Source organism: Balaenoptera acutorostrata, chromosome 3 (assembly GCF_949987535.1).
Source record: "Balaenoptera acutorostrata chromosome 3, mBalAcu1.1, whole genome shotgun sequence".
In the NCBI taxonomy this organism is placed as follows: domain Eukaryota; kingdom Metazoa; phylum Chordata; class Mammalia; order Artiodactyla; family Balaenopteridae; genus Balaenoptera; species Balaenoptera acutorostrata.
This window is the reverse complement of record NC_080066.1, coordinates 67,035,152-67,059,812: the sequence shown is the minus strand read 5'-3', so window position 1 is coordinate 67,059,812 and position 24,661 is coordinate 67,035,152. Positions and strand designations below refer to the sequence as shown.

General features: G+C 48.8%; 1 pseudogene; it reads left to right on the top strand.

Annotated features, from left to right (window-relative positions):
* The window catches only part of LOC103014270 (ras-related C3 botulinum toxin substrate 1-like), an 88,170-nt pseudogene extending 68,709 nt beyond the window's left edge, over nucleotides 1-19,461 (top strand).
* The last annotated feature ends 5,200 nt before the right edge of the window (nucleotides 19,462-24,661 follow it).

Below are 24,661 nucleotides of genomic sequence, written 5' to 3'. Positions count from 1 at the left end.
TATCAGGGCTTGAGCCCAGGATTTTCAACACCAAAGCCCAGTTCTTTCTATCACACCCATGTTTTCCAGACTCCCTCACTTTTCAGGGATAGTACTTCAGGGATAAAGAGCGTGTCCATTTGCTCCAGGCAGAGTGGATCTGCTGGACTTGTTTTACACATAAGGTTTCTGAGAACTGTTTTATTTGAGGAATGAGATCTTGGTTTGAAAAAGATGGAACCTTCTACAACACCTTGCCATTTTTTGAAGACGGCACCTCACGGTGGGGACTTGGCATGAATGAAAAACCGAGGGTCAGGAGTGGGAGGCAAGTAAAGCTGCCAGGTGTGGAAAGGCCCTGGGAAAACCCAGCGGGTTGGGGATGCAGGCTGTGCAAGGACCTCGGGTGCTGAAGAGTCTGGACCAGGTGCAGAAGGCACCAAGGAGTAGGGGCATCTCGAGGAGAGAGAGGTGATGAGAGCAGCTGTTGGGAGAATGTGGCTTGGCCTGGATATCCAGGAGGGACTGGGGCAGAGAGGGCAGGGAGAGGAGCCCAGAGGCAGTGAGGGATGTGGAGGTGGCCAAGGTGATGGAGAAGAAAGGGCCTGGTCAACATTTCCCAGGACTCCAGTAAGTGGACTTCAAGCCTGCAGTGCCAGCCTGTGCTGGGACTACATCTTCTGGCGTCTGCTCTCCACTTGGCTCTCACCTGGCTTCTCCCAGCTCCTGGGTCTCAAGCCAAACAGAGGTAAGAGCGGGGCTGGGACTTGGGTGAGAAGAGTCAGGCACTCACCCCAGCAGAACATTGAAAGGGCACCCAAAACTCAGTAATCAAGATAAATACAATTTTAATGAAGTATTTTTTTTTAAAAGTCAAAATTAATGCAAAAATTCTGTAATGAAGAGAATATTGAAATTTCAAATACAGACAGGGATTGGAGGCATTCACTAAGTGAATGGATAAAGAAACTGTGGTACATCCAGGCAATGGAATATTATTCAGGGCTAAAAAGAAATGGCTCTCAAGCCAGGAAAAGACATGGAGGAACCTGAAATTCATATCACCAACTGAAAAAGTGAGCCTGAAAAGGCTACGTACTGTATGATTCCAAATATATGACTTCTAGAAAAGGCAAAACTATGGAGACAGTAAAAAAATCAGTGGTTGCCGGGGGGTCGGGGGAGAATGAACGGATGAACACGTGGAACACAGAGGATTTTTAGGGCAGTGAAACTACACTTATATGACACTACAAGGGTGGATATATGTCATTATTCCTTTGTCAAAACCCATAGAAGGTAAAACATCGAGAGTGAATGGAATGGTAAACTAGGGACTTTAATGTTAAAGTTTCAGTACTGATTCATGAGTTGTAACATACACACCACATTAATGTAAGATTAATATAATGGGGAAACTGAAGAGGAAGAGGGGAGTACATGGGAATTCTATACTTTCCACTGAATTTTTCTGTAAATCTGAAACTGTTCTAAAAAATGAAGTCTATTAATTGAACAAAATCAAAATCGAAGCAAAAACAGTCTATAATGAACAAAATATCAAAATTTCAAATACCGACAGGACCTTTAGGCAGGGATTAGGGTGAGGTGAGTGAGGCATCATTTTCAGGGCTGTGCAAGTTCAGGGTCAGATTCTGCACTCTCTGAGCTGGAAGAGTCTTTAGAAGTCACCTAGTGCGATCCTTGTGGCATTCTGATGGGGGAACTAAGAATCATTCTGTGAGGCTGCGGTGGCCGTTTGGGGGCGGGGTGTGCAGTGTTGAGCCTGGAAGCAGAGCTCTGGGCGCCCTCTCAGCCCAGCGCTCTTTCAGGGAGCTGCGCTCCCTGCTGCAGGCGGGGTGACTCACTGTCCCATGCATGCCATGTGGCCGGGAAAAGGAAGGAGGTGGCTGGAGCCTAAAGGATTCCCTGGTCACGTGTGAGCTGACCTTTGGATCTCACCGAGGGCTGGGAGTTTGTTTTATGAGAAGGCCGTCTTTGCGTCTCTCTAGGATTATCACATCATTAACCAAGAAATGGGATCAGTTCCCATGTAAAGCACATGCGGTGGGTGGTTCCTGACTTCTTCCTGGGCTCTGCCCAAGCCAGATGTTCCACGCTCCTGGGAAAAGCACCAAAAATACTGCTTCTTTCCCTCAGACTCCCCGAAATCCCTGTCCCTTCCCCGTGGGGAGCGCTCCCACTCTCAGATGGGCCGGACGAGCAGAGGACACGCTCCCCCTCTTGAAGCTCACTTAGGGCGCTCTTAGAGCAGCTGCCTCACCTCAAGTGGGCCTCCGGACTTTCCCTGGACTCGTGTGGGTTTCCTTTCCCCTCCCCTGGCCTGTCCGAGCTGGCCTCCAGGGCCAGGACTCTCTCCACTCTTCACACGCAGCTGCGGAAGTGGGTGGGACTAGGGGAGGGGGACACCCCCCTAGGTCTGAACTTGACCTCTGAGGGTCAGGAAGCCGAGACAGGAGGGCAGTGTGGCTGGGGGCACATCAGCCTGCCCCTCGACCAGAGTCCCCCGGGAGCTGGTGAAGTTGGGCCTGGGGTTGAGGGCTGGTTCAGCATGACGGTCTGCAAGCATTCAGGCCTCTGCTCTCTCCTCCGAGGTGAAGGTTAGCTTGCAGGGCATCACAGGGAGAGCTCAGCCAATGGCCACAGCTGCTGAGGTGAGGGGGCGGCAGGAGGGCCAGAAAGCTCAGGGACAGCGCTGCAGCTAGACTCCGATAGCATGGTTGGGACAGGAGAAGTCCAATCTGGGGCGGAAGACGCTAAATCTGCAAAGCCTGTGTGGATTCACAGAGATGTCAGAGGAAGGGAGGGCCCAGAGCCAGGGGGAGGGGGAGGGAGTGGATCAGGGCCTCCCCTTGAGAGAGGATGATGGATGCTCTCTGGCTTTGGAGATAACTGATGATTCTGGAGGTAAAGAGCCAAATATGAAAACGAGTGTAAAACAAGAGGTGGGAGGGGCAGAGGAAGAAGGATGTCTGTAAGGCGTTGAAGCATGGAGCAGGATTCTTGCTTGAGACCAAGCTCTGCCCCACCCTGTTTCCCAGCTGTGAGGCGTCAGCTGCTCGGGTATTGCTGTCTCCCTGAAGCCCCCTCTCCTATATTTGCTCAAGTCTACCTTCTTGCTGACTCAGGGGGGTAAGGGGTGGCCCAGCCCTCGGAGGTGTGATTCCAGCACCGTTTGCTCAACAGCTCCTAGTGTGGGTACCACTGCAATGGCCAGTGAGTGTGATGGCTCAGAATCTGTAGGATGCGTGATTGTCCCCATCGTTAGGACAGAGAAGTAGAGGCAGTGGGGTGTGCTGAGAGGGGGGCTTGAGGTCAGAGAGCTCTGGGTCAAGTGCCAGATTGCCCCTGTGTGATCTAAGCCCCGTCCCAACCCTATCTTGGTTTCCATGAGGGGGTTGAAGCAGATTCTGTTTTACAACATAAAATCTATGGAGAATAAGATTACTGAGAACGTCACAAACAGCTAGGCCCTACCACATTGGACCATATCTGGTCCAGCGCTTTCTCCTTTCTCCCTCCCCTTCCAGATGGGGTTGAGGGTCCCTGTGCAAACACCACCCCGCCCCGCCCCCGCCCCAGTTAAAGTCCCCACCTCCCTCCTTGCAGATGGCTATTAGGTTGATGTTGTGTGAAACCCCCTCGGCTCTGACAGCAAAAGATCCTCTAAAGATTGACATCTTTTCAACACCCTTTTAGAGGCCCTGGGGGCTCCCGTGGGAAGCCTCCAGCCCAGAAGTTCTTCCATCATTCCTGGGCTTCCCCCTGAGGACGGAGACCGCATCCCCTGGGTCTTGTATCCCCGACCCTGCTCCACTGAGGCCTAGTGAGTGCATAGACTGCACCTCATGGCTTGTGGCTGAATGATTTTGGCTGACAACCCCTCCTCCCTCCCACTCCCCAGAGCCTGGCCCTGGGCTGGATGCAGAGGGGAAAACAACCAATAAATCAGCCTCAATGCCATCAGGTAGCAGCTCCTAAATGCCAGCGGCTCCTCTCAGACCTACCTCAGGACTCCCAGGTGACTGATGACAGAGGTGCCACCCTCCAGGTTTATCTCCCCTCCTTCCCAGAGGGGGTGTGGCTTTACTCCCCTAGAGCCCTTGGGTGTCTTAATACAGTGTGTGACTCGTAAAATTCACACAACCAGTGGTCTCACGCACTTGGAACCTGGCTCTCAATCCAGCTGTGATCCGGGGTGGAAGGGCCCATGGGTGGGGTGGGCTGGGAGGGCATGTGGTCTGGGAGAGCCTGAGGGGACCAGAGGCAGGGCAACTGAGAAGGACCCAGGGTTATTGTCAAGAAGAGCCGAGTCCCAGGCAAAGATCTCCAGTACTCCTGGATGCCTCCTTAGGTGGGACACTGATCCATTTTACAGACTGGGAAAGTGAGGTTCAGAGAGGCTGTACTCTCTGCTCATGGCTTTGCTTAGATAGTAAGTCAAGGACTGATTTCCCTCCCTAAACCATCTATCTCCCTGGTCACCTTTCTCCCTTCCCATTCCTTGTTCTTGGGTCATGAGGACAGGAGTCTCTGAGGCAGGAAGGCTGGGGTTTGAGGCCCGACTGTGCCAAGTGGCTGTGACACCGACGGCGATGGCCAAGCCTGCCTTTGTTCTCTGATCCAAGGGGACAATGACCCTTGTCCTGTCCTGTCCCACCCGGGGTGGTCAGGAGGCTCACGGGAGATGAGGTGTGTCACCCTAGAGGTGCTGTCTAGGCTGGAGGGGATGAGGATTATTGCCACCAGGCTGGCAGGGCGACAGATGCCTGGGCAAGAATGATGTGAGCCCAAAGGGCACAGTGAGCAGACCAGCCTGGCCAGAGCAGTGAGGCCTGGGAGCCGTGCTGGACAGCGGCTTCCTGGGTACCGCCCAGGGAAGGCCTGTGGGCTGGGAGCTGAGCAGGGTCTACATTGCCCAGGTTTCCAGGGATCGGTCAGAAGCCACGATGGGCCACACTGGGAGGACCGGGCTCTCGAAGCCTGGGGTGGCCTGGTCCAGCAGCCGACCTAGACTACCCTTGGAGGGCTGGGAACCGCTGGGCAGAAAACCTCTGGTGAGAGCTTGTTCATGGGGGGTCCTTAGAATGTTACAGGACTTCTTGGGATGACTGACTGCTCTGGCTTGCCTGGGATGTAGGACTTTTCGTGCTAAAACTGAGACAGTCCTGGGCAAATTGGAATGGTCGGTCTTTCTAGGACCACCGTTGTCTGGCCATTGTTTCCTTGGAGAGTGAGCACATGCCAGATTGGGGAGTTGCAGAGTTTGGAAGGGAAATGTACATCCCCGGCTGGCCCCTTCCGGCCCTGGCTTCCAGCCGGGCCTGTCTGTGGGGAGGGGCCTGTGATCTGATCTCCTTAGTTGGGCTGGGGCTGTCTCTGCAGGGGGGCACAGGGGTTGAAGTTTTTTAGGGGTTCATTCAGAAGGAAGTATTAGGAAACACTGTGGCCACCCCTCTAAGCCACAACTGGCTTTGCCATTTGAGACATTTTGGTCTCCATCACTTGCCTCCTGGGCCCTCTCTGATGGATTCCGGACTTGAAAGGGGATGGGGGAGTGTTATTTATTAGCCTCCTTGACCCCCCAAATGAACACTGAGTGGTAGGGGTGTGGAACGCACTAAGGCCTTAAAAAGTGGTTAGTGACAGCGGACAACAGTGACAGAGTCACACTTCAGAGGCACGCAGGGCAGCCTGGGCCAGGCGCACAGCAAAGACGTGCAAGTCACTGTTATTGTTCTTGCTTTGCGATTAGACCCCATGACTTTTAACTTTATTATTTCCTTCCTTCTGCTGCCTTTAGGTTTTGTTTGTTCTTCTTTTTCTAATTCTTTCAGGTGGTAGGTTAGGTTGTTTAGATGCCATGGCTTTTAAAGTGCTGCCACGCCCACTACCCCATGGCCCTCAGACAACCCCAGGGAGTAGGTGGGATGGGGTTGCCTCCATTTAGCAGGTGAAGAAACAGGCTCAGAGAGGGCAGAATAGTGCCTGGAGGGCATGTGCAAAATTAGTGGTGGCCCTGGGTCCCAGCTTGGGTCTCCTGACTCCTAGGCCATGACACGCTGTACCCTGTCTGGGTTCTCACTGGCTGGGGGATGTCAGGGTGGGGTGTGTGTGTGTGTGTGTATGTGTGTGTGTGTGTGTGCACACACATGCACTGGGAGGAGAAGGGAGACCGGAGGGAGGGAGCTGTTCTTTGAATCCACAATTATCATCATATGGAATTCAGAAGAAGCCACACCCTCGCTTGGAAGGGGCGTGGCTAACCCCTGAGCTGGCTGGGTACCCGAGGAAGAGGCTGTGTACTGACCTGTGCAAGGAGCAGTCCCTCTCCCCAAGGGAGCCTATGCGGAACAGAAGACTGAACATGGCCTTTGGTGTCAGAGGGACCTGGGTTGGAACCCTAAATTCTGTCACTGAGTAGCTCTGTGACCTTGGGGAAGAGACTCCATCCTGTAGGGCCTGTTTCCTTACCTGTAAACTAGGGATAATCACATCTACCTCCTGGCGCTGTTGTGAATATTAAAGTATCCGGCACATAGTAGGTGCTCAACACAATGCCTCTTTTTCACCTGCTTCCGGTGTTGCCTCGTGGGCTGCAACAATCCCTGCTGGTTCTGGGGAGGTAACAGGATCCCACCCCTGGACGGTGGGAGGAAGGCAGTTCATCACAAGTGCTCACTCCTCCATTGGGCTTTAATTCTCAGTAGAGTCCCCGTGAATGTTCTGGTCTATCACTTAGCTTAGCCAAGGAGACTTGAGGGAGGGGATATGGAGGCTCTTTGAGTTGGAACCTGAAAAATAAAAGTTGCTATAGCCTATCCCTGGGGCTGGGCTGGGGTGTCCTCAGCAGGAGGACAGTCGGTATCCCTTGGTCCAGAGTCCCTCCTTCCTGCAAGGCTCTGGGTTTATCTGCTGAAGGGATGTAGAGTCTCCCTTTCCACTGCCTGCTCCCTGTACTTGACACACGACCCCTCTGCCCAAAGGAGAGAAGCTTGGATTTTGAAGCAGGGAAGTCCAACTGGAGAAACGATCCATTAGGCAGATGAAAAGACATTTTTCTTCACTGCCGTTACACTGCCCACCCCAGACAACACACTCACTACAGTTCTATCTCATTCAGCTCACCTAGAGAATAAAATTAGAAATCAAGTCAACTCCCTAGAGTCTTGTTATATCAATCTGACTTACACAAAACAGGCCAGACAGAGTGTGAGGTTTCCATAAAATTAGGCTGTGTCCCCAGGGGCTGCCTTGAAGCTACCCAACATTTCAGAAAACTGCCAGGTGTCCTTTTGCATAATTTATCAGTTACATACAATTCAATTCATTGCAGGCAGGAGGCGATGGCTAGGGACAGAAGGGGCGCCCTGGAAGTAGCATGTGTTGGGGAGAGGAAATCCCGATTCTAACCTCGTCCCCACTGCTGACTGGATGAACGAGCTAAGACAAGTCCTTCACCCTCATGGGGCCCCACTTTCCCCAAACATTTAGACTAAGGCAACTAACTGTCCTTTAGGCAATTCTCGAATTGGTTTGAATGCTGAAATTCTACATTGGTGGTATCTGAACACTGGGGTGGGCGGAGAAAGAGGTGTTCAGAGTTTGGGACCTGCTTGGCAGTGTCGGAACATTGAGAGGCCAAGGTTGGCACAAGGGCTGTGGGTGCCCAGATGGCCAGAAGGAGGTCTGCTTCTCAAATTTGCCTAGTGACTTTCTCGCTTGTAACACCGCCCCTTGTTAACTTCACCTCTACTCTATTTCAGTGGATGCTGGCAACACCCTAGGGGAGAAGGCGGGGCTGCCGTGAGCAATCCTGCTTTCCTGACGGCTGCCCAGGGAGTGGGAGTGATGGTGCCCAGGGCCGCTGAGATCAAGTGTCATGGGTCCAGTGCCCTCTCCCCACCCCCGGTGCCTAATCCCTCCCTCTCTCCCCTCTGCTCCCAGTGCCCCCTCTGCCCCCGGAGCGTGTTTTTTTTTTATGGTATTACTTATATGGCATTTGTTATACTTGTCTACCTGCCTCCCCGAAAGCAGACAACGGGGCTATTTCTCTCGATTTCCCAGGCACTCGATCAAAGGCCTACCCCCACCACGGATGCTCAGGTCAAGTTGTTGGATGAAGGAATAAAGGAGTATGGAAGACCAGAGAGAGACGGCTCAGTAATGCCGTTTCCTTACTCCTGTCCAGTGCTCCTTGCTCTGGGGTCTGACAAGCCATTTACTAGCCCCTGATGTCTACGCCATGACTGAAGGCCACTCTGCAGGGTCAGATGGACCCCGCTGCTGAGCCATTCACAGAAGGGACAGGATGTCTTTTGCCAGCCTCAGCCCCAATGCCATCTCCAATGCCTGCACCTGTCCACGACGTATGTAGTAACAGGACTGTCGCCCGCGCGGGGCATCCTGCCTTGAAGAAACTGATCGAAACCCCCTGATGGGGCAGGTACACTTACCCTCAGTTTAAGGAGAGAGGGCCAGGTAGGCCACACACCTAGTCTCAGGTTCCCAGCTGAGGTGGAGGAGCCCCGGGATTTGACCCTACTCCTGGCGGATGCCACAGTCTACATTCATTCTATGAAGCCATGATTTCACTATATTGTCTCATATATTTACAAAGTGCTATCTTACCCCCAATCTCTCTTTCATCCTTGCAGGACTGTAGGCATAAAGGTAGGTAGGGCAGGGATCGTCAGCCCACTTTAAGGAGGAGGGGCTTTACGCTCAGAGAAGCAGAGTGACTGACATGAGACCGTGCAGGTTGTGGCAGAGCTGGGATCCAACCGCACTCCAGACAAGGGACAGAGGTTCAGTCAGGCTCAGGTACTTGCCCACGGCTCAGAACTAGCGAGCCACTAATTTTTTGTTTGTTTCCTTTTGTTTTTGTTTTTGTAAAAGGGCTGAAAAGAATATGCAAGTATCCCCCCTTAGAGTGGCGTTCCCCACTGCAGACAGATCACCAGAAGGAGATTTCCTAATGGAGCAGAGGGCCGCCGGGCCACTGAGGCTGACCCAAAGGCAGTTTAGCCCTGCTGAAATATCAATACTAAATTATCTGCCTGACGAGCATCGTCTCAAATGTGGGGGAAAGGATGAGGTCACAGGGGTCTATCTGTGGTCCCCAAACAGGAGCGTCAGAAAGGGCAGGAGTGAGTTCTGGGAGGAGGGGAGCTGGGGAAGCCCCCAGCCTTTTGCTGAGATGTCTTCCTGAGAAGACTCTGGAAGCACCCGCAGAGCTGCTTTTGTTCCCATGTCTCTGGAGCTTGCTGGCCGGTTTCCCGGGCAGTGTGTGCAGCCCTCACTCAGCCCGGCCCCTTAAGCGGGCGTGTGCAGGAGCCATCAGCCTGGACCATGTGGGGCAGTGCCAGCCCTGCTTCGAGATGTCTGTGGGGTAAATGTTTGCTGCTTTTGTCTGGAAGCAAAACCCTTAGCCACTGTTTCTCCAGCCTCCATGGAAATTAAAGCCAGGAAGCTAAGCAGTGGGTGATTATGGGGTTCAACTTGCTTATTAACAGCCCACAAAGGATTATCATGGGGCTTCTAGGAGAAGCCCACAGAGGTTTGGAAGAGGGTTGCTTCCTGGCTCCGGGCACTGCTCTCTGAAAACTCAATCTTCTCCAGGACGAACGGCTCTTCCTGGCCGGCTGGGGGGCCCCGGGGGTGCCCCCCACCGCCACCAACACACAGGATGTTCAAAGGAGCCAACGGGAGGGGTTGGTGGTGAGTATGGGGTAGGAGGGGGCCCAGCCCTTTGTGATCTGTGCCTGCAGGGGGGCCTGGAATGAGTAGGGTGAGAAAATTGCCTACCCCTTTAGTACAGAGTTCAGGTATTTACAACTGTCTCCTTGGAGAGGGAGACCATTTAGGTAAGTTGTAAGAACAGTGTTGGGCAGGGGTCAGCAAACCTGCCTGTTGCCCATTTTTATAAATAAAGTTTTATTGGACACAGTCACACCTATTCCTTTGCAGATTGCCTGGGGCTGCTTTCAAGCTACGACAGCAGAGTTGAGTAGTTGAGCAGAGACTCTCTGGCCCACAAAGCCTAAAATATTTTCTGTCTAGCCCCTTACAAAGTTTGCTCACCCCTAGGTAGGGGAAAGAGTATGAATTTCAGAGTTGACTAGATATGGGTTGAAATGCCACTTTTACTTTTGTTCTGTATAACTTTGGACATGTTGCTTCCCCTCTGAACCTCATGCTTTCCATTTGTAAAATAAGGATGACCATCTATTTAACACATGCTTACAATATCGTGTTTACTGTGCATCCGGCACTGTTCTAAGCGCTTTGCAAGCATTAACTCATTTAATGTTCACAACAACCCTGTGATGTTGGTGCTCTTATGACTGTACCACTCTACAGAAGGGGAAGTGGAGAGCTGGAGGGGTTAAGTAACTAACCCAGGACCCCATGATGCTGGGATTTTGAACACAGGCGATATGGCCCCAGAAGCTGTGTTCTTAAATGGCCATTGTGAAGACCAAGAAGGCATGGATGAGCAGAACTGAGCCACAGGGGCTGGGATGCAGTAGGGACTTGATATCTGTTGGTTCACTCTTCCCCTCATCCTCTTTGCCAGATTGTTTGGCTTCCCACCTCTGTCCAGGATAAGGGTCCCGGCCCCTTTGGATTGCAGTTTCTGAGGTCATCACATCCCTCGTGCCTTTGCCAAAGCCCAGCATCACAAACGCTGCTCTGGTTTCCTCGACACGCTCCCCCTCTCCCTTCCTGCCGCTGTCTCCCTCCCACTGTTTAGTTAATAATAACATATCATGTACTGTCTCAGATGCATATCAGTTGCGTGTAATTATTTATGGAGAAATAGACAGATGATTCCCTGCTTGGACCGTTTTCACAGGCAGCCATACCTATCGCTTAGCATTCCTCTCTCCCCTCGACTAATAACACTGTCCACTTTAGATCCTGGGGTCTTGATTTATTAGGTAATTTGTTTCTTCTCTGTGGCTTGGGCCTGCCTGTCATCAATATAATAGAATGATGGAAGTGCAAGCTATAGACACCAGACATTAAAAACTAGGCAAATATCACCCATTTCAGCTCCTTGTCCAGAGCCAGAGCCAATCCTCTGCCCGCTGGGGGAGAGGAAAAAGATTACAGAGGGACACCTGGAGCCTGATTCTCACAAAATGATTCTTTGAAAATTGGGCTGGTGGCTCTGCTGTTATGTGCTTTGGGGAAAATGTCCAGGAAAACACATCCACACACACGTATACGTGTGCACCCACGCATGCGTGCATACACCCACACAGTAGAGGAATCTAAGCTCCCTTCCAAAGAGACTGAATATGCCGGGGCGGGGGGAAAGGACTGAACTGGCTGCCAGGAGGCCTGGCTTCCCACCCCAGCTTTGCCACACTATCCAGCTGGAGGAGCAAGGGCAAGTCACCTCATCTCTCTGGGCCAGAATCGCCTCATTTGTCAGATGAGGTGGTGGCCTTCCAGCCTTAACCTGCTGAGATGCAGCCAAGGTTACATGGAATGTCAGAGGCAGGGTTGGAAACTGAACCTTTGCTGTTTGATTCCAAGATCGGTGCTTTGAACACCTCACCATGCCGTTCCCATCAATCGTAATTGTAATCCCAAACGATCAGTCTCTTCACCATCAATAGCCTTATCACAAATCACTGAAATAATATCACCAATAAATGATCTTTAATTGCACCATCAAGAGACTCATCAATGCCATTATGTCCAGGAGCTTCTCACCACCACCGTCCTCATCATCATGCTCATTTCACTGACTGTTTTCTATATGCCACATTTCATATGCAGGATGTGATTTCATCCTCACAGCAATCCTAGAAAATAGGCACCGTTATAATTATCCTCATTTAATAGATGAGGCAACTGAGGCCCAAAGCGGCACACAGTAGTAAATTCCAGACTTTGGATTTGAACTAGGGTAGGTTTGGCTCCAAAATAAGCTTTCGGCCACCATTCTGTGAATCAACAGCATCATTATCACAAGTATTCTCGTCACTGTCAGCGTTACCATTATCTTCTACGTCAGCATCACTGAGTCACCCGGCATCATCTTTCTAATCACTCCCAATATCATCACCAGAGTCAATATTATTGCTAATGTTGATATCACCAATATCAGAATCGATATTGCCAATCTCACTATTGCCAATGTTGTTTTAATATAAACGCCATCGTTAATCATTAGCAATACTGTCACCGTCACCATCAATATAGTCCATACTGCTGTCATAAATGATACGTATCAGTACCATCAAAATTGTCTTTTAGGAGTCATTGCTAATACAGACGTCACTGCTAACCTCATTATGGTCACTAGTAATATTATGGTCACTGTCACCAAGTCAGTCCACATCCACATCATAATCAATATTGTAAAAAGCAGAATTATCTGAGCCATCGCTAACCTCACCATCCACAGAGAATTACTGATACTGCCAACATTTTCAAAAGCATCATCACGATCGTCACCATCCTCAGTTCACCCTCACTGTCTCAATACAACTAAAATAAAAAGTACACGTCTCCCATTAAGTGGACATCACAGATGTCAATCTACTTACCGTTGTGATCACCATCATCTACTGAGTTCCGACTTGTGAGTTGAACTGTGTTAGGTCTTCTCTCCCCTGGAACTCTTCAGCTATCCTGTGAGAGATGTGGAATGCATAAATATTTGACTCACTGTCACACTGCCCATGCAGATGTTGCCAGGGTCATCAGGAATCTGAAACTTCTGCATCTCTGGAGTGAGGTGATTGCTGTTTCAGAAGCTTTAGGCCATTGAGTATCCTTAAATTCCACCCATCCTTCCCAGCCAAGTTACTTCCCAGTTCCCCAGTGGGTTTCCATCTCCTGTTTCCTTGTGCCTCAACTGACCATCGTTTTAATCTCAGTTATAACATTCATAGCCCATCTCTTGTCCCAGTTGTTTGTGTGTCTGTCGCCTTCCCTAGCATATAAGTTCCTGGAGGTGGGGCTGGGTTTTTTTCATATCCCTTACAGGGTTTACACCAAACGTTTGGGGATTTAAAGAGGAATGTTGACTGGTCCACAAGAATCACGTGATGAGGGGTAAAGAACATCAGACTGAAAACCAAGATATCTGGAATTCAGCCTGGATTATCCCTAACTAACTGTGCAACCTTGGATCATCCATTTCCCCTCCCTCCCTCTCTACCTTTCTCCATCTCCAAAACTAAGGGTCATCCCTTTTCCACATCCAAGTTCCGTGGCTCTGCCTTCCAAACTGCCCACTTCTCACCCCTCCTCTGCTGCCCCTCTAATGCAGGCCCACATCTCCAGCTTGAACCACTGCGGTTATCTCTTAACTGGTCCTTCTGCTTCCACTCTACCCCATGTGGGACAAGAGTGCTCTTTTAAAATTAGTTCATATTAGTCCCTTACTCCACCCCATGGCTTCGTCCTTCACTTACAGTAACATGCAGACTGCTTCTGTGGCCTGCAGTGGACACGGTCTTGCCCCTGCCCCCCTCTCCTCCCTCACCTCATGCATCATTACCTCCCCCCCAACGCTGTTCCTAGACACATCGTTCTTCTCGTGGCATCCTGAAAACCCTGACCTTGTTTCTGATGCGAGGCCTTCACACTGGCTGGCTCCTCTGCCTGGAAAGTGCTTTCCCTGGACCCCCTACATGGCTGGCCCCATCACCTCATTCAGTTCTCCAACCAAGTGTCTGCATCTCAGAGGGGCTTCCCATGAGCACCCCATGGGAAATAGATCCCCTCTAGCAGGTATTCTCTTCTCACTGAAGCCTCCCACCCAACATATATTTATTGATTGTCTGCTACAGGGTTTCTCAGCTTCAGCATTATCGGCGCTTTGGACTGGGGTGTTCTGTGTTTTGGAGTGGGAGGGACTGCCTTGTGCAGTGGGAGGTGTTGAGCAGCACCCCTGGCCCCTGTTCACCCAATGCCAGTAGCACCCCTTCCCAATTGTGACAACTAAAATTGTCTGCAGACACTGTCAAGTGTCCCCTGGGGGCAAACTTACCCCTGGTTGGGAACCACACTCTTCTGAAAGCTTGGGACACATCAGTGGATAAAACAGATCCCACCACTGGCATTCCCCTCTCCCAATCCCCTGGCCTTCTTGGGAGGAGACAGACAATGAATGGGAAGCTAGAAAGTGACAAACGCTATGGGAAAAAAAAATACAGCAGGCCAAGGGTGCTGGGGATGGGGTGTAGGTTGGGGCCCTGGAGAAAAATGAACAGGCTGGTGGAGGGTATCAGGCGTGGGCTGTCTCCATCCTTCTGGTCCCACTCTCTCTCCCTCCCACCTTGCCTCATCCAAGGAGGCAGCACCCAGCAGCATCAACCCACAGGGACTCGGGAAGTGTTGTTAGCCTAGATAATTTCTCCAGAGCCACTGATCCCTTCTGCCGAGTGTGATAAACCCTATTTCATAAAGAAGACATGAATGGCTGTAATCAGATACAATGTTTGCAATGCTGAACAAAATGAGCAAAAGAAAAAAATATGCAGCCAGGCTATAATTATGGGTGTAATATTTCAGCCCATTAGCAAAAAATATCTCAGAAACCTGCTGCCCGCCTTCTCAGCTAAAAAATTGGATACTAAGCTGGTGAATGCAAACAGAGAGAACAGAGCACTGAAGCAGAGGCCTAATTAATTGCATATACAATTTTTTTTTTTTTTTGGCTGACAGCGGCTTCTGACAATTCTGGGTCTTTTACTGCATCAAATAAAAAGAGAGATTGTCATTTTCCAGCAGGGCTGCTCTGAGGGCTTCTAGACACTGGTCCCTCTTCCTCAGCCCAGTACTAGTCAAGGACATGCCCCTCACTAAACACTTGGTAAATTTATGGGTTTTTGTATAATAATAGTTATACTTTGTTGCTTGCTATGTGCCAGGTACAGTGATAAAGCTTTACAACTTTCATCTCATTTTTCCCTATGGGAGCGAGGTGAAGTGAATGCAATGGATTTTGTTGATGACCTTCAGGTTCCTTGTCACCATTTTTTTTTTTTTTTTTTTTTGAGTGCCAGCACCTGTGACTATCTTTGGAGAACTACTTGTGAGCTACTGAAGTCACCTTGCCTGGGTGCAGAGAGCCCCTAATCCCAGGCGGGGGTGGGTTGTGGCCCTGTGCCCCCAGCTCACGCCTCCTCTGTGGGACTTTGCTGGAACTCACCACCCTGCCTGCCTTCCTCCCTCCCCACCCTGACCCCCATGCCCTCTGGTCTTCCCTGGAGTTCTTTCTTGATAAATCACTTGTATATTATTCCTTGGCTCCCAGTATGCTTCTGGGGAGCTGGCTTCAGACAGGTAGGATTAATTACCACCCTTTTTCCAGAAAGGAAACTGAAGTTTGGAGGGGATAGTAACTCCACTCAGGGAACTCAGTGAGAAATTGGGGACCGGGATTTGACTCCACATCATCTCATCCTATTTGGCTTCCATGTGTAAATGTGGTACTTGCCCGCACACCCTAGTTCCTAGTCCCTAGGATCTGTATGAGACTGGGGCAAGTTGGTGGTTCATTAGCCACCATCGTAGGTTCTGAAACACAGCACTGTCTGGGTAAATCTAACAATTAGATCCACGCCTTTGTTCATGGGCCTCTCTAGTTACCTGTCATTTACCTCAGGCTCACCAAGCTCTGCAGGGGTCTGACTAGTTCCTGGGTATACATTCATTCATTAAGTCATTCATTCACACGTGCAGTCACCTACCCATCTAACCTCAACCATTCAGCTAACCCCACCCATTCATCTAATACCACCCATCCATCCATTCACCCATCCACTCATCCACTCACTCATCCATCCAACAGAGCGCTCATGAAGGCTGCCCCCAGTAACAGTCTAGCGTGGGATATGGATGTACTAAGAAGTCAGTCATCATACCTTGTGATCTGTGCACCAGGGGAAAATGTATAAGGTACTATGGGCTCATAGGAGGGACACCTGATCCAGCCAAGCTTCCCAAGGCACCTGAACGGGGATCTGGCAGGTGAATAGTGAAGAGAAGAGAGGAAAGGGGTAGACTGTCCCAGGCAGAGAGAACAGCAGATAGGATACAATCCAAAGGCCAGAGGTGAGTGAGTGTGTGGAAGGTTCAAAAGAATGAAGGACATTCACCTGGCTTATCTCATGTGAGGGGAGGCGGTAAGAGATGAGGCTGGAGTAGCTGGCTGGGGCCAGACATGCGGGACCTTTGCTTGTCGAGCCAAGGAGAGAACTGGGAACTGAGAGCTGCGGGGTGCCTTCAAAGGGCCTGTGAGCAGGAGACCATCAGGGGCAGATCTGCCTGATTCAGCAGGGCGCTCTGGGAAGAAGAGGTGGGAGGAAGGGAGCCAGTGATGGGACTGCAGTTGGGGTGGGCGTGGAAGGACCGTGTGCCAGGTTGGCAGTTGCCCCGTGACGCTGTTGGAGGAAGCAGGGGGAGAAGTGGGTTTGTGCCAGGACGAGAGAGAATTAGAAGTGGGTGACTGGGTGTGGGAGGCAGGGAGAGGGAGAGAGAGAGGATGACTGCCAGTTTCTGGCCTGTGCAGTGGGGGGACGGAGGTGGCACTGACCAAGTCACAGAGGGAGAGGATGGGCCTGGGGCATGGAGGCTGGAGGCCGTGCTCAGTTTAGGGCAGGTTGAGTCTGAGATGCCTTGTGGGGATTTCAGGTGGGGTCGTTCAGAAGATACTTTGATATCTATGTCTGAAGGCCCGGAGAGAGACGACAAGCACTGAGGATAAAGATGTAGGTATGACCACCAACCCCTCGGAGTAGATGGGAAGGCCCTGGGAGGGTGTGCAGACTGCGAAAGAGTGAGCCTGCTATCTTCTGACAGATGCCCCATCGCTGACTGCCTACCTGAACAGCGGGCATCTCCCTTCCGGATTCCAGTTCACACGTGGACCACATTCCCAGGCTGACTCCCGTCTCTGGCCAAGCATGTGGGTGCATCTTCTGTCTGCATCAGGTCTTCCTGCCATGGGTTCCCTCGCCCAGAGCCCACTGGGCAGCAGTTATGTGGGTCAAGCCTGGATGTGTTTCTCTGTCTACCATGGAACGGCCTCTCCTTCTGGAGGGTTCTTTTGCCTGGAGGAAGAAAGAGAGATTGTTCTTCCCAGCATGGCTGCTCACCAGAGCGGGAGGGGAATGAGCATTCTTGTGTACTTGGAAGCTCAGGGGCTGGCCTCCCTCCACCACTGCTTTTAGAAATGTCTTTAATTATTAAATTACTATGTGCACACTGTAAAAAAGATATACAGCTCAGAACAAAAACTAAATAAATATGATAGACCCCCTGCCCCTCATCCTGCCAGCGCCTATACCCCACTCCCTAGTGACAACAATTATCTTTCCAGATTTCATACATGCACACGCACACACACACACACACACTATGTCATGCTCATCAATTGATTTTTTTGGTTTATAAATATATACTAGACATATTTCTACATAAAAATGTATATAGCTCTACTTCCCATTTTTCTTTCTTTTTTATTTTTTACTATAAAAATCATACAAGTTTATGGTAGATTCTGAATGTGGAAATTCAGAAAAATATAAAAAAAGAAAACCCAAATCTGCCAGTATCCTAAAATCTCATTATCCAGAGATGATGATTAACATTGAGGAAAACATATAAAATTTACTTTCACTGGACAATAACAGAAGACACTAAAATTAGAAAGCACTACGGAACTTCAAGTAGATTTTTCTTCAAAATAAGAGACATTAATCCTTGTATAATTTTCTCTCTTTTTTTAACTTGGATTGAGAGGTTGACGCTGTGATGTTTTCTTTTAACTATCTGCTTCTTAATGGTTGTTAGTTTAGGTAGAACTTAGTCATTTCTCTTGGAAAAACCAAAAGGTACAACTTATCTCTAAACAAACAGACTAAACTCATCTGTCTACATACATATTTTTAAATTAAAAATAATTTTTAAAGAAGAGGTAAGCCTACTGTTAGGATAGTTTGTCAAGAGAAATTACTGAAGTATTCAATCACTTTCAAAAAGAACAAACACAGCGTGAGGAAATAATTATCACTTACTACTGACGCAAACCCAAACAGATGATGTGTGAGCCCCAAGCATTCAATAGTTACCAGCTTCTTCCCACATTACCTGACCAATGGCAGGTTGGCTCTGTGGGATCAGAAAGCACAATTTCCTATACCTCTTTGGTGGCTCAGAATCATGCCACAATTTAGCTCACATTTTATCTGGGCCGTGACTTTCATGCACCGTTCACTGCTTTTCCCAGAGTCACTAATTACCTTTCTTATCCTTGTTGCTCAGATCCTTGTTGCTCAGAAGTGCTGCAGGCCTTAATTCCATAACAGCACTTAGCGTCCTAGCGTCTTCCTCAGAGGACTGGGGAATGCTGTTTTCTTCGAGGTTGTTCTTCACAGGCTCTTCTGATTTCTCGTTCTGATTGGGGCTAATTTCTCATTAGGCCAGCTACACAGCTGTGCTACTGGTATTTCTTTTCATTGTTCTCCTGGGTTAGTTCTATTAGTTCTATGGCTTCTTGAAGCTGTTGTCTTTTTCTTGGATTCTGTTTTCCTTCTGCCGGGGTACATACTCAAGGAGTTTTTTCAGAAAATGTGGAGCCCCACCCTGGAACCTGGGAGCAGTGGGTGCCGGCATGGGGGAGGGGAGGCTGGCTGTGAGTGCTCCACATTTCCTGTTTCTCTGCAGCGTTCTCCAACTTTGGGTGGTGACCGCTGCCGGGCTCCAGCTTTTGGTCGTCAGAGGGAGGGTGAGGCCACGTGGCCAGCGGTACCGGGCACCCTGCGCCCCGCCGCCTGTAGTCCCACACCCCGAGCTTGCTGCTTCTGGCCTCAGCGCGGCTGCCACCCATCTCGGCGAGCAGCCCAGGTGCAGGCCATCGGGTGTGTGGTGGTGGGAGACCGAGCTACAGGGAAAACTTGCCTACGGATCACTTATCAGTTATCATTGCATTTCTTGGAGAATATATGCCCACTATCTTTGACAACTATTCTGCCAATGTCATGGTAGATGGAAAACTAGTGAATCTGGGCTTATGGGATACAGTTGGACGAGAAGATTCTGACAGATGACGTCCCCTGTCCTATGCGCAAACAGATGTATTCTCCATTTGCTTTTCTCTTGTGAGTCCTGCATCACGGAAAAATGTGCAAAGTGGTATCCTGAAGTGGGACACCATTGTCCCATCATGTGACTCCTATCATCCTGGTGGGGATGAAACTTGATCGTAGGAATGATAAAGACACAATTGAGAAACTGAAGGAGAAGACGCTGATTCCCATCACCTACCCGCAGGGCTTAGTCATGGCGAAGGAGATCAGGGCTGTAGGATACCTGGAGTGCTCGGCGCTCACGCAGCAAGGCCACAAGACAGTGTTTGAGGAGGCTATGGGAGTGGTTCTCTGCTCACCTCCTGTCAAGAAGAGGAAGAGAAAACACCTGCTGTTGTAAACGTCCGGGCCCTCTCCTGCCCTGTCCTGTCCCCTGGGAAACTGTTTATGCTTTGCTCAAACCGTGGAGCCTTCGCACTCAATGCCAGGTTTTTGTTACAGATTAGTTTTTCCATAAAACCATTTTGAACCAATCAGTAATTTCTAGGTTTTTTTTTTGTTTAAAGTGTAAGGGTTCAAACTTTCACATTCTACTAAAGTTTAGCCCTAAAATGACAAGCTTTCTTAAAGCCTTATTTTTCAAAAGCCTCAATGCTTGCTCACATTAAGAGTTGCCAAAATACCTTGTGGAACTTCCCTGGTGGCTCAGTGGTTAAGAATCCGCCTGCCAACTCAGGGGACACGGGTTCGAGCCCTGGTCTGGGAAGATCCCACATGCCGTGGAGCACCTAAGCCCATGAGCCACAACTACTGAGCCTGCACTCTAGAGCCTGTGAGCCTCAACTACTGAAGCCCGCGTGCCTAGAGCCCGTGCTCCGCAGCAAGAGAAGCCACCGCAATGAGAAGCCCGCGCACGGCAATGAAGAGTAGCCCCCGCTCACGGCAACTAGAGAAAGCCCATGCACAGCAATGAAGACCCAGTGCAGCCAAAAATAAAAAAAAAACAAAAAACAAAAAAACCTTGTGAATTAAGTTGCATTGTTGGGCTAAGAACACTGAGCACTAAACTGTTGAGAGGACTTTGTCTTTAAGAAGACTGCAGCTTCTGAGGTTAGGAAATGCAGACACTTGCTAACTGGTTTCAGATATGAAGAGGGTACAGCCTCCTTCATGAAATGTTGCCACTGAATGCATCATAATTTATCTACCCATGTTCATTACTTAACATTGTACTGTATATCATAATGCATGAGTGTAACAGTTCAACTTTTCGGATCAGTCTTTTTGATTTCGTAGTGAGATATTTTTTTTTTAAATTAGTGTATTAGCCTTCGTGAGATTTTGAACAGAACTCTTATGTCTTCCCTCTGTTGAAGTATTCTGCTCTGGCCATGGGCACTGGGGTAGAGGGTGTGGAACACTTGTGATGAAAGACGAAGGCAGTCTTTTGACACTGTACATGTGTACAAAGCAATTAAACTACTGAAAGTGTCATGGGTAAAAATTTTAAAAGGTTAATTTCTGTCAAATGCAGTAGATGATGAAGAAAGGTCGGTATTATCAGTAAGTGTTTTCTCAAGCTTTTCCTTTTTTTATACCTGCCCATCCCTCCTGAAATTGGGCATTTAATTCATCTTTGACCTGGTAATTCTCAGAGTTGCTAACTTAGTAAGCTTTTTTCTTATAGAACCCCTTGTTAATGAGCAATATTCCTCCTTGTATTATAAAACCTTTCTGGATATGCATTAGAAAAAAAATTTTTTGTAGATTAGTAGAAGTGCATTCCTGTTTTCACAGAACAACACATTCAGTTTTTTTTTCTTTACACAATTTGATTTGGGTTTCCATCATAGGTAAACAAAGGAATCTTGATAATATAGTGATCCCTTTTAACCAAAAAATCCCTGTCTTTCATGAGCTATTTGATTAGTCCTTGCCTTTCATGGCTTCAGTTCTCTCCTGAAATTCCTATTAGTTGGGTACTGGATTTCTGGGATCTAGACTCCATCTTCTTTTATCTTTCCTTATATTAAAAACCACTCTGACATTTTAATATATATTCTGAGACATTTCCTAGACTTTATTGTCTGATTTGTTTTTTCATTCTATTATCCAGCCCTTTTATTTTTTATTTTATTTTTTTAAAATTCTTCTCACAAATTTACTGTTTTTTAAAATAATTAATTAATTAATTTTTATTTTTGGCTGTGTTGGGTCTTCGTTTCTGTGTGAGGGCTTTTCTAATTGCAGCAAGCGGGGGCCACTCTTCATCGCGGTGCGCGGGCCTCTCACTATCGCAGCCTCTCTTGTTGCGGAGCACAGGCTCCAGACGCGCAGGCTCAGTAGTTGTGGCTCACGGGCCCAGTTGCTCCGCGGCATGTGGGATCTTCCCAAACCAGGGCTCGAACCCGTGTTCCCTGCATTGGCAGGCAGATTCTCAACCACTGCGCCACCAGGGAAGGCCTCGCCATTTTATTTTTATTAAGCTTTTCATTTCAGCCAATGTGTTTCTCATTCTAAGAACTTTTTAATTCTCTGCTTGTCTCCCCCCACTTTTTTTTCATAGCAAGCTGCTTTTGTTTTATGGATGCAACATCCTCCCATTTCTTTTCTGTTTGCTGCATCATCTCTGTTTTTCCTTCTCAGTTGCTCTGCTCACCTTGATCCTTCTCTTTTCTGTGGTTTGTTTTCCTCAAAACTTGGTAATTCTCAGGTATCCATTAGAGTGTGTGAATAAAAAACCAGACTGATCAGTCCTGGCTCAGATGGGACTTTCCTCTGTGCGGGTATATGGTTATATTGATCTTCTGGAATAGGCCTCTTTCCTAAATGGGTCTGGGGTCCTGGTAGTGTCTGGGTGAGGCTTGCCGACGGGGAGCAGAAATGCAAGCTCATGACTTGCCACCATTGCTGAAGTAAGATGACTTCCCTCTGAGCAGGGAAAGCCTTAGTTAGAGGGATTTCGATATATGAGATCCTGAAAATCCTTAAATTCTTCAAAATTGCACATCAAAAAGAATAGGACTAATGGGTAAAATAGGGGTAGGGATAAGCTACTCAAAAGTCATGCCACATTATCATCAGACCATTCACAAAAATAATAGCAACCCTAATTGTTAAAATGCAGGTGTTTAAAAAAATACATGTTCAACTTCTAATAAATAAAAAAATTTACAGTAAATATAGGGCTTGACTTAAAAAAAAAAAGCAAGAGTACCATGATAGAAGGAGGTATGAGGTAGGTTGTAGGCTTCTGAGTTATGAAAACGAGAGCAAAATACCCAGAGAACATGGAGTACTGTGTAATAAACCCTCCCAAGACAACGCAGTGACCGTGAAGAGTGTGGGTACATGTGACTGCGTCTTGAGCTGTGTGCTTCTGGGTTCAGCTTGCATTGCATTCAGCTGCTGTTACTTGGCGGCACAAAACATAGTATGCAGGGAAAAATCACGTATGAACCAATGCAACCTCCACTTTGTACTGACATCGTGATCCCATGTATCAATCATGGATGTGCTAATGCAGATATAGAGACACACATCGTAGCAGAACAGACCATGTTTTTTTCCCTCTCTGGAATCTCTGTCCTTCCTTTTTTTCCTCTGAGTCTGTGGAGGAGGTCAGGAAGGGCAAGTCTACAGAAATGCCTGCAGAACCCCCATTTTGAGAGTGTCCTTGACTTTTTCCTGGGGTTGAATGCCAAGGCCAGTGGTTCTGTACTTTTAAGAAGGGGCTGGAACAACTGGCCCAGGTATGCATCCAGCAGTTTCAATTGCCCCAAGGCCTCCTTGTTTTTGTTGCTATTTCTCTGAGGCTCTGGCTTCAGTGACAAGTCTCTCCTCGGCCTACAATGAGGGATGGTTTCCTTCCTCTAGTTTCTCATCATTTGGATCCCATATTCCTGTTACCTTTCAGAAATTCTTCCACATTTCTGGTCCACTGACAGCATCTTTTCTTATTTTCTAATATGAATTTACTCTTTCTCTTAATATCTTTTCTTCCCGACAGGATTTTGGTATGGAGAGAAGTTAAATTCTGTATACTCAGTCTACATGTCAAATTGGGAATTCTCTCCACCACTTTTTGTCCTTTTGACTTTGGCCAAGGCTTTTCACAATTTTGAGCTTCAGTTTATTTTTCGGAAAATGGGAGTGATAGTGATATCAGTCCTGCCTACCTTCCAGGGATTGGGAAAGGATGAAGGGACACAGGAGTCATCTATGAACAAAAGAAGCGGCATAAATTTAAGTTGTTATTAGCTCATGGAAGAGAACCCCTTAATTTGGCAGATGAGAAAATGAAGCCAAGAGATGGGAAGTAATTTTGGCCCAAGGTTACCCAGAAACCTCCAGCCTCTTGGCTACGGGGCCCCATTTTCTTTCCAGGCCCTGTTACTCTGCAGCCTGCAAACGGCCAGGACTGCAGTGCTGGGGGCAGAGCCATTGAGACTTCTGAAGAGGCAGAGATGGCATAAATAATTCAATGATTGCCGACCACGGGCCATTAAATTTTCCATGATCTGTTTTATTGTATCTGCTCTGCAGCGTTACTCACTTCCAGTTCAGGCATTTCACTGTGCCTACAGCTGGCCACTGCTCCCTCTCAGGGATCCAAGACCACGGAAGCGTTAGCCTTGGGCCCAGCTGGGCCTCTATCCCGGAAGGCGGCCAAACAGAAGTTCACATCACTGAGGCCTGAGTGTCGAGCTTCTCTCCTCCAGTTCCTGGTAGTCACTGAGCCACCAGTAGAAGGTGGCTCTCACCTTCAAGTTCAGGATCCACTCACAAATGACCTCAACTTAAGATTCTTACTGTTGTCACTGGTGGTTAGCAAGAATGTAGTGGGTTGGGTGGGGTGAGAGGTTTAAAGGATGAATTTATTCCATGTAAGCATTAAAGGGCACCATCATTTTTGTAACTCTCTTTTGGCATTTTTACCTTTCTTTATATACCGTGAGCCTCAAAATCTGGCAGTGGTTTTGGCCTCATGTAACTTCTGTGAAACCTCGTGGATCTTCAACTCCAGGATCATGCTATGCAGAATCCTAAACGTGCTGGGGACTCCCTTACACATGAAGAAACGGGCTCAGAGAAGGAGGTGGACTTGGCCAGAGACTCAGCCAGCTGGTGGCGGGGGGAGCCCAGGACCAGGTGTCGGGACTCTCAGACCAGAACCCTTCCCTGGGTATGGGTCTTGGGAGGGAGAACTTCCCCCACCCTGACGATTGGGTCATCATCTCTGCTCCTCAGGGTCACTGTGGCTTCTCAGATTTTTCCATAGAACTGCTCACTTTCCCTAGTGTCCTGAGAACCACACACTTTCCTCAGATGGTATTTCCAAGCATGCCTCCCACCCACAGCAAGGCAGAGAGCAAAGAGGAAGAACCAGGCACTGCAGGTGAGATTCTCCCCACTGTCTGTGGTTCAGGAAGTTTGGCCAACTGACATGGCCTCACCTTTGCCATTCCATTCACTGACATGATAACAGGGGGCAGGACAGTGCATGAAGCCAGACAGAAGCTAGAAGGAAGAGACCTTGAATCGCCTAAGAATCCCCAGTGTTCAGTGAAGTGTGGTAGAAAGAACACAGGATGTGTGTC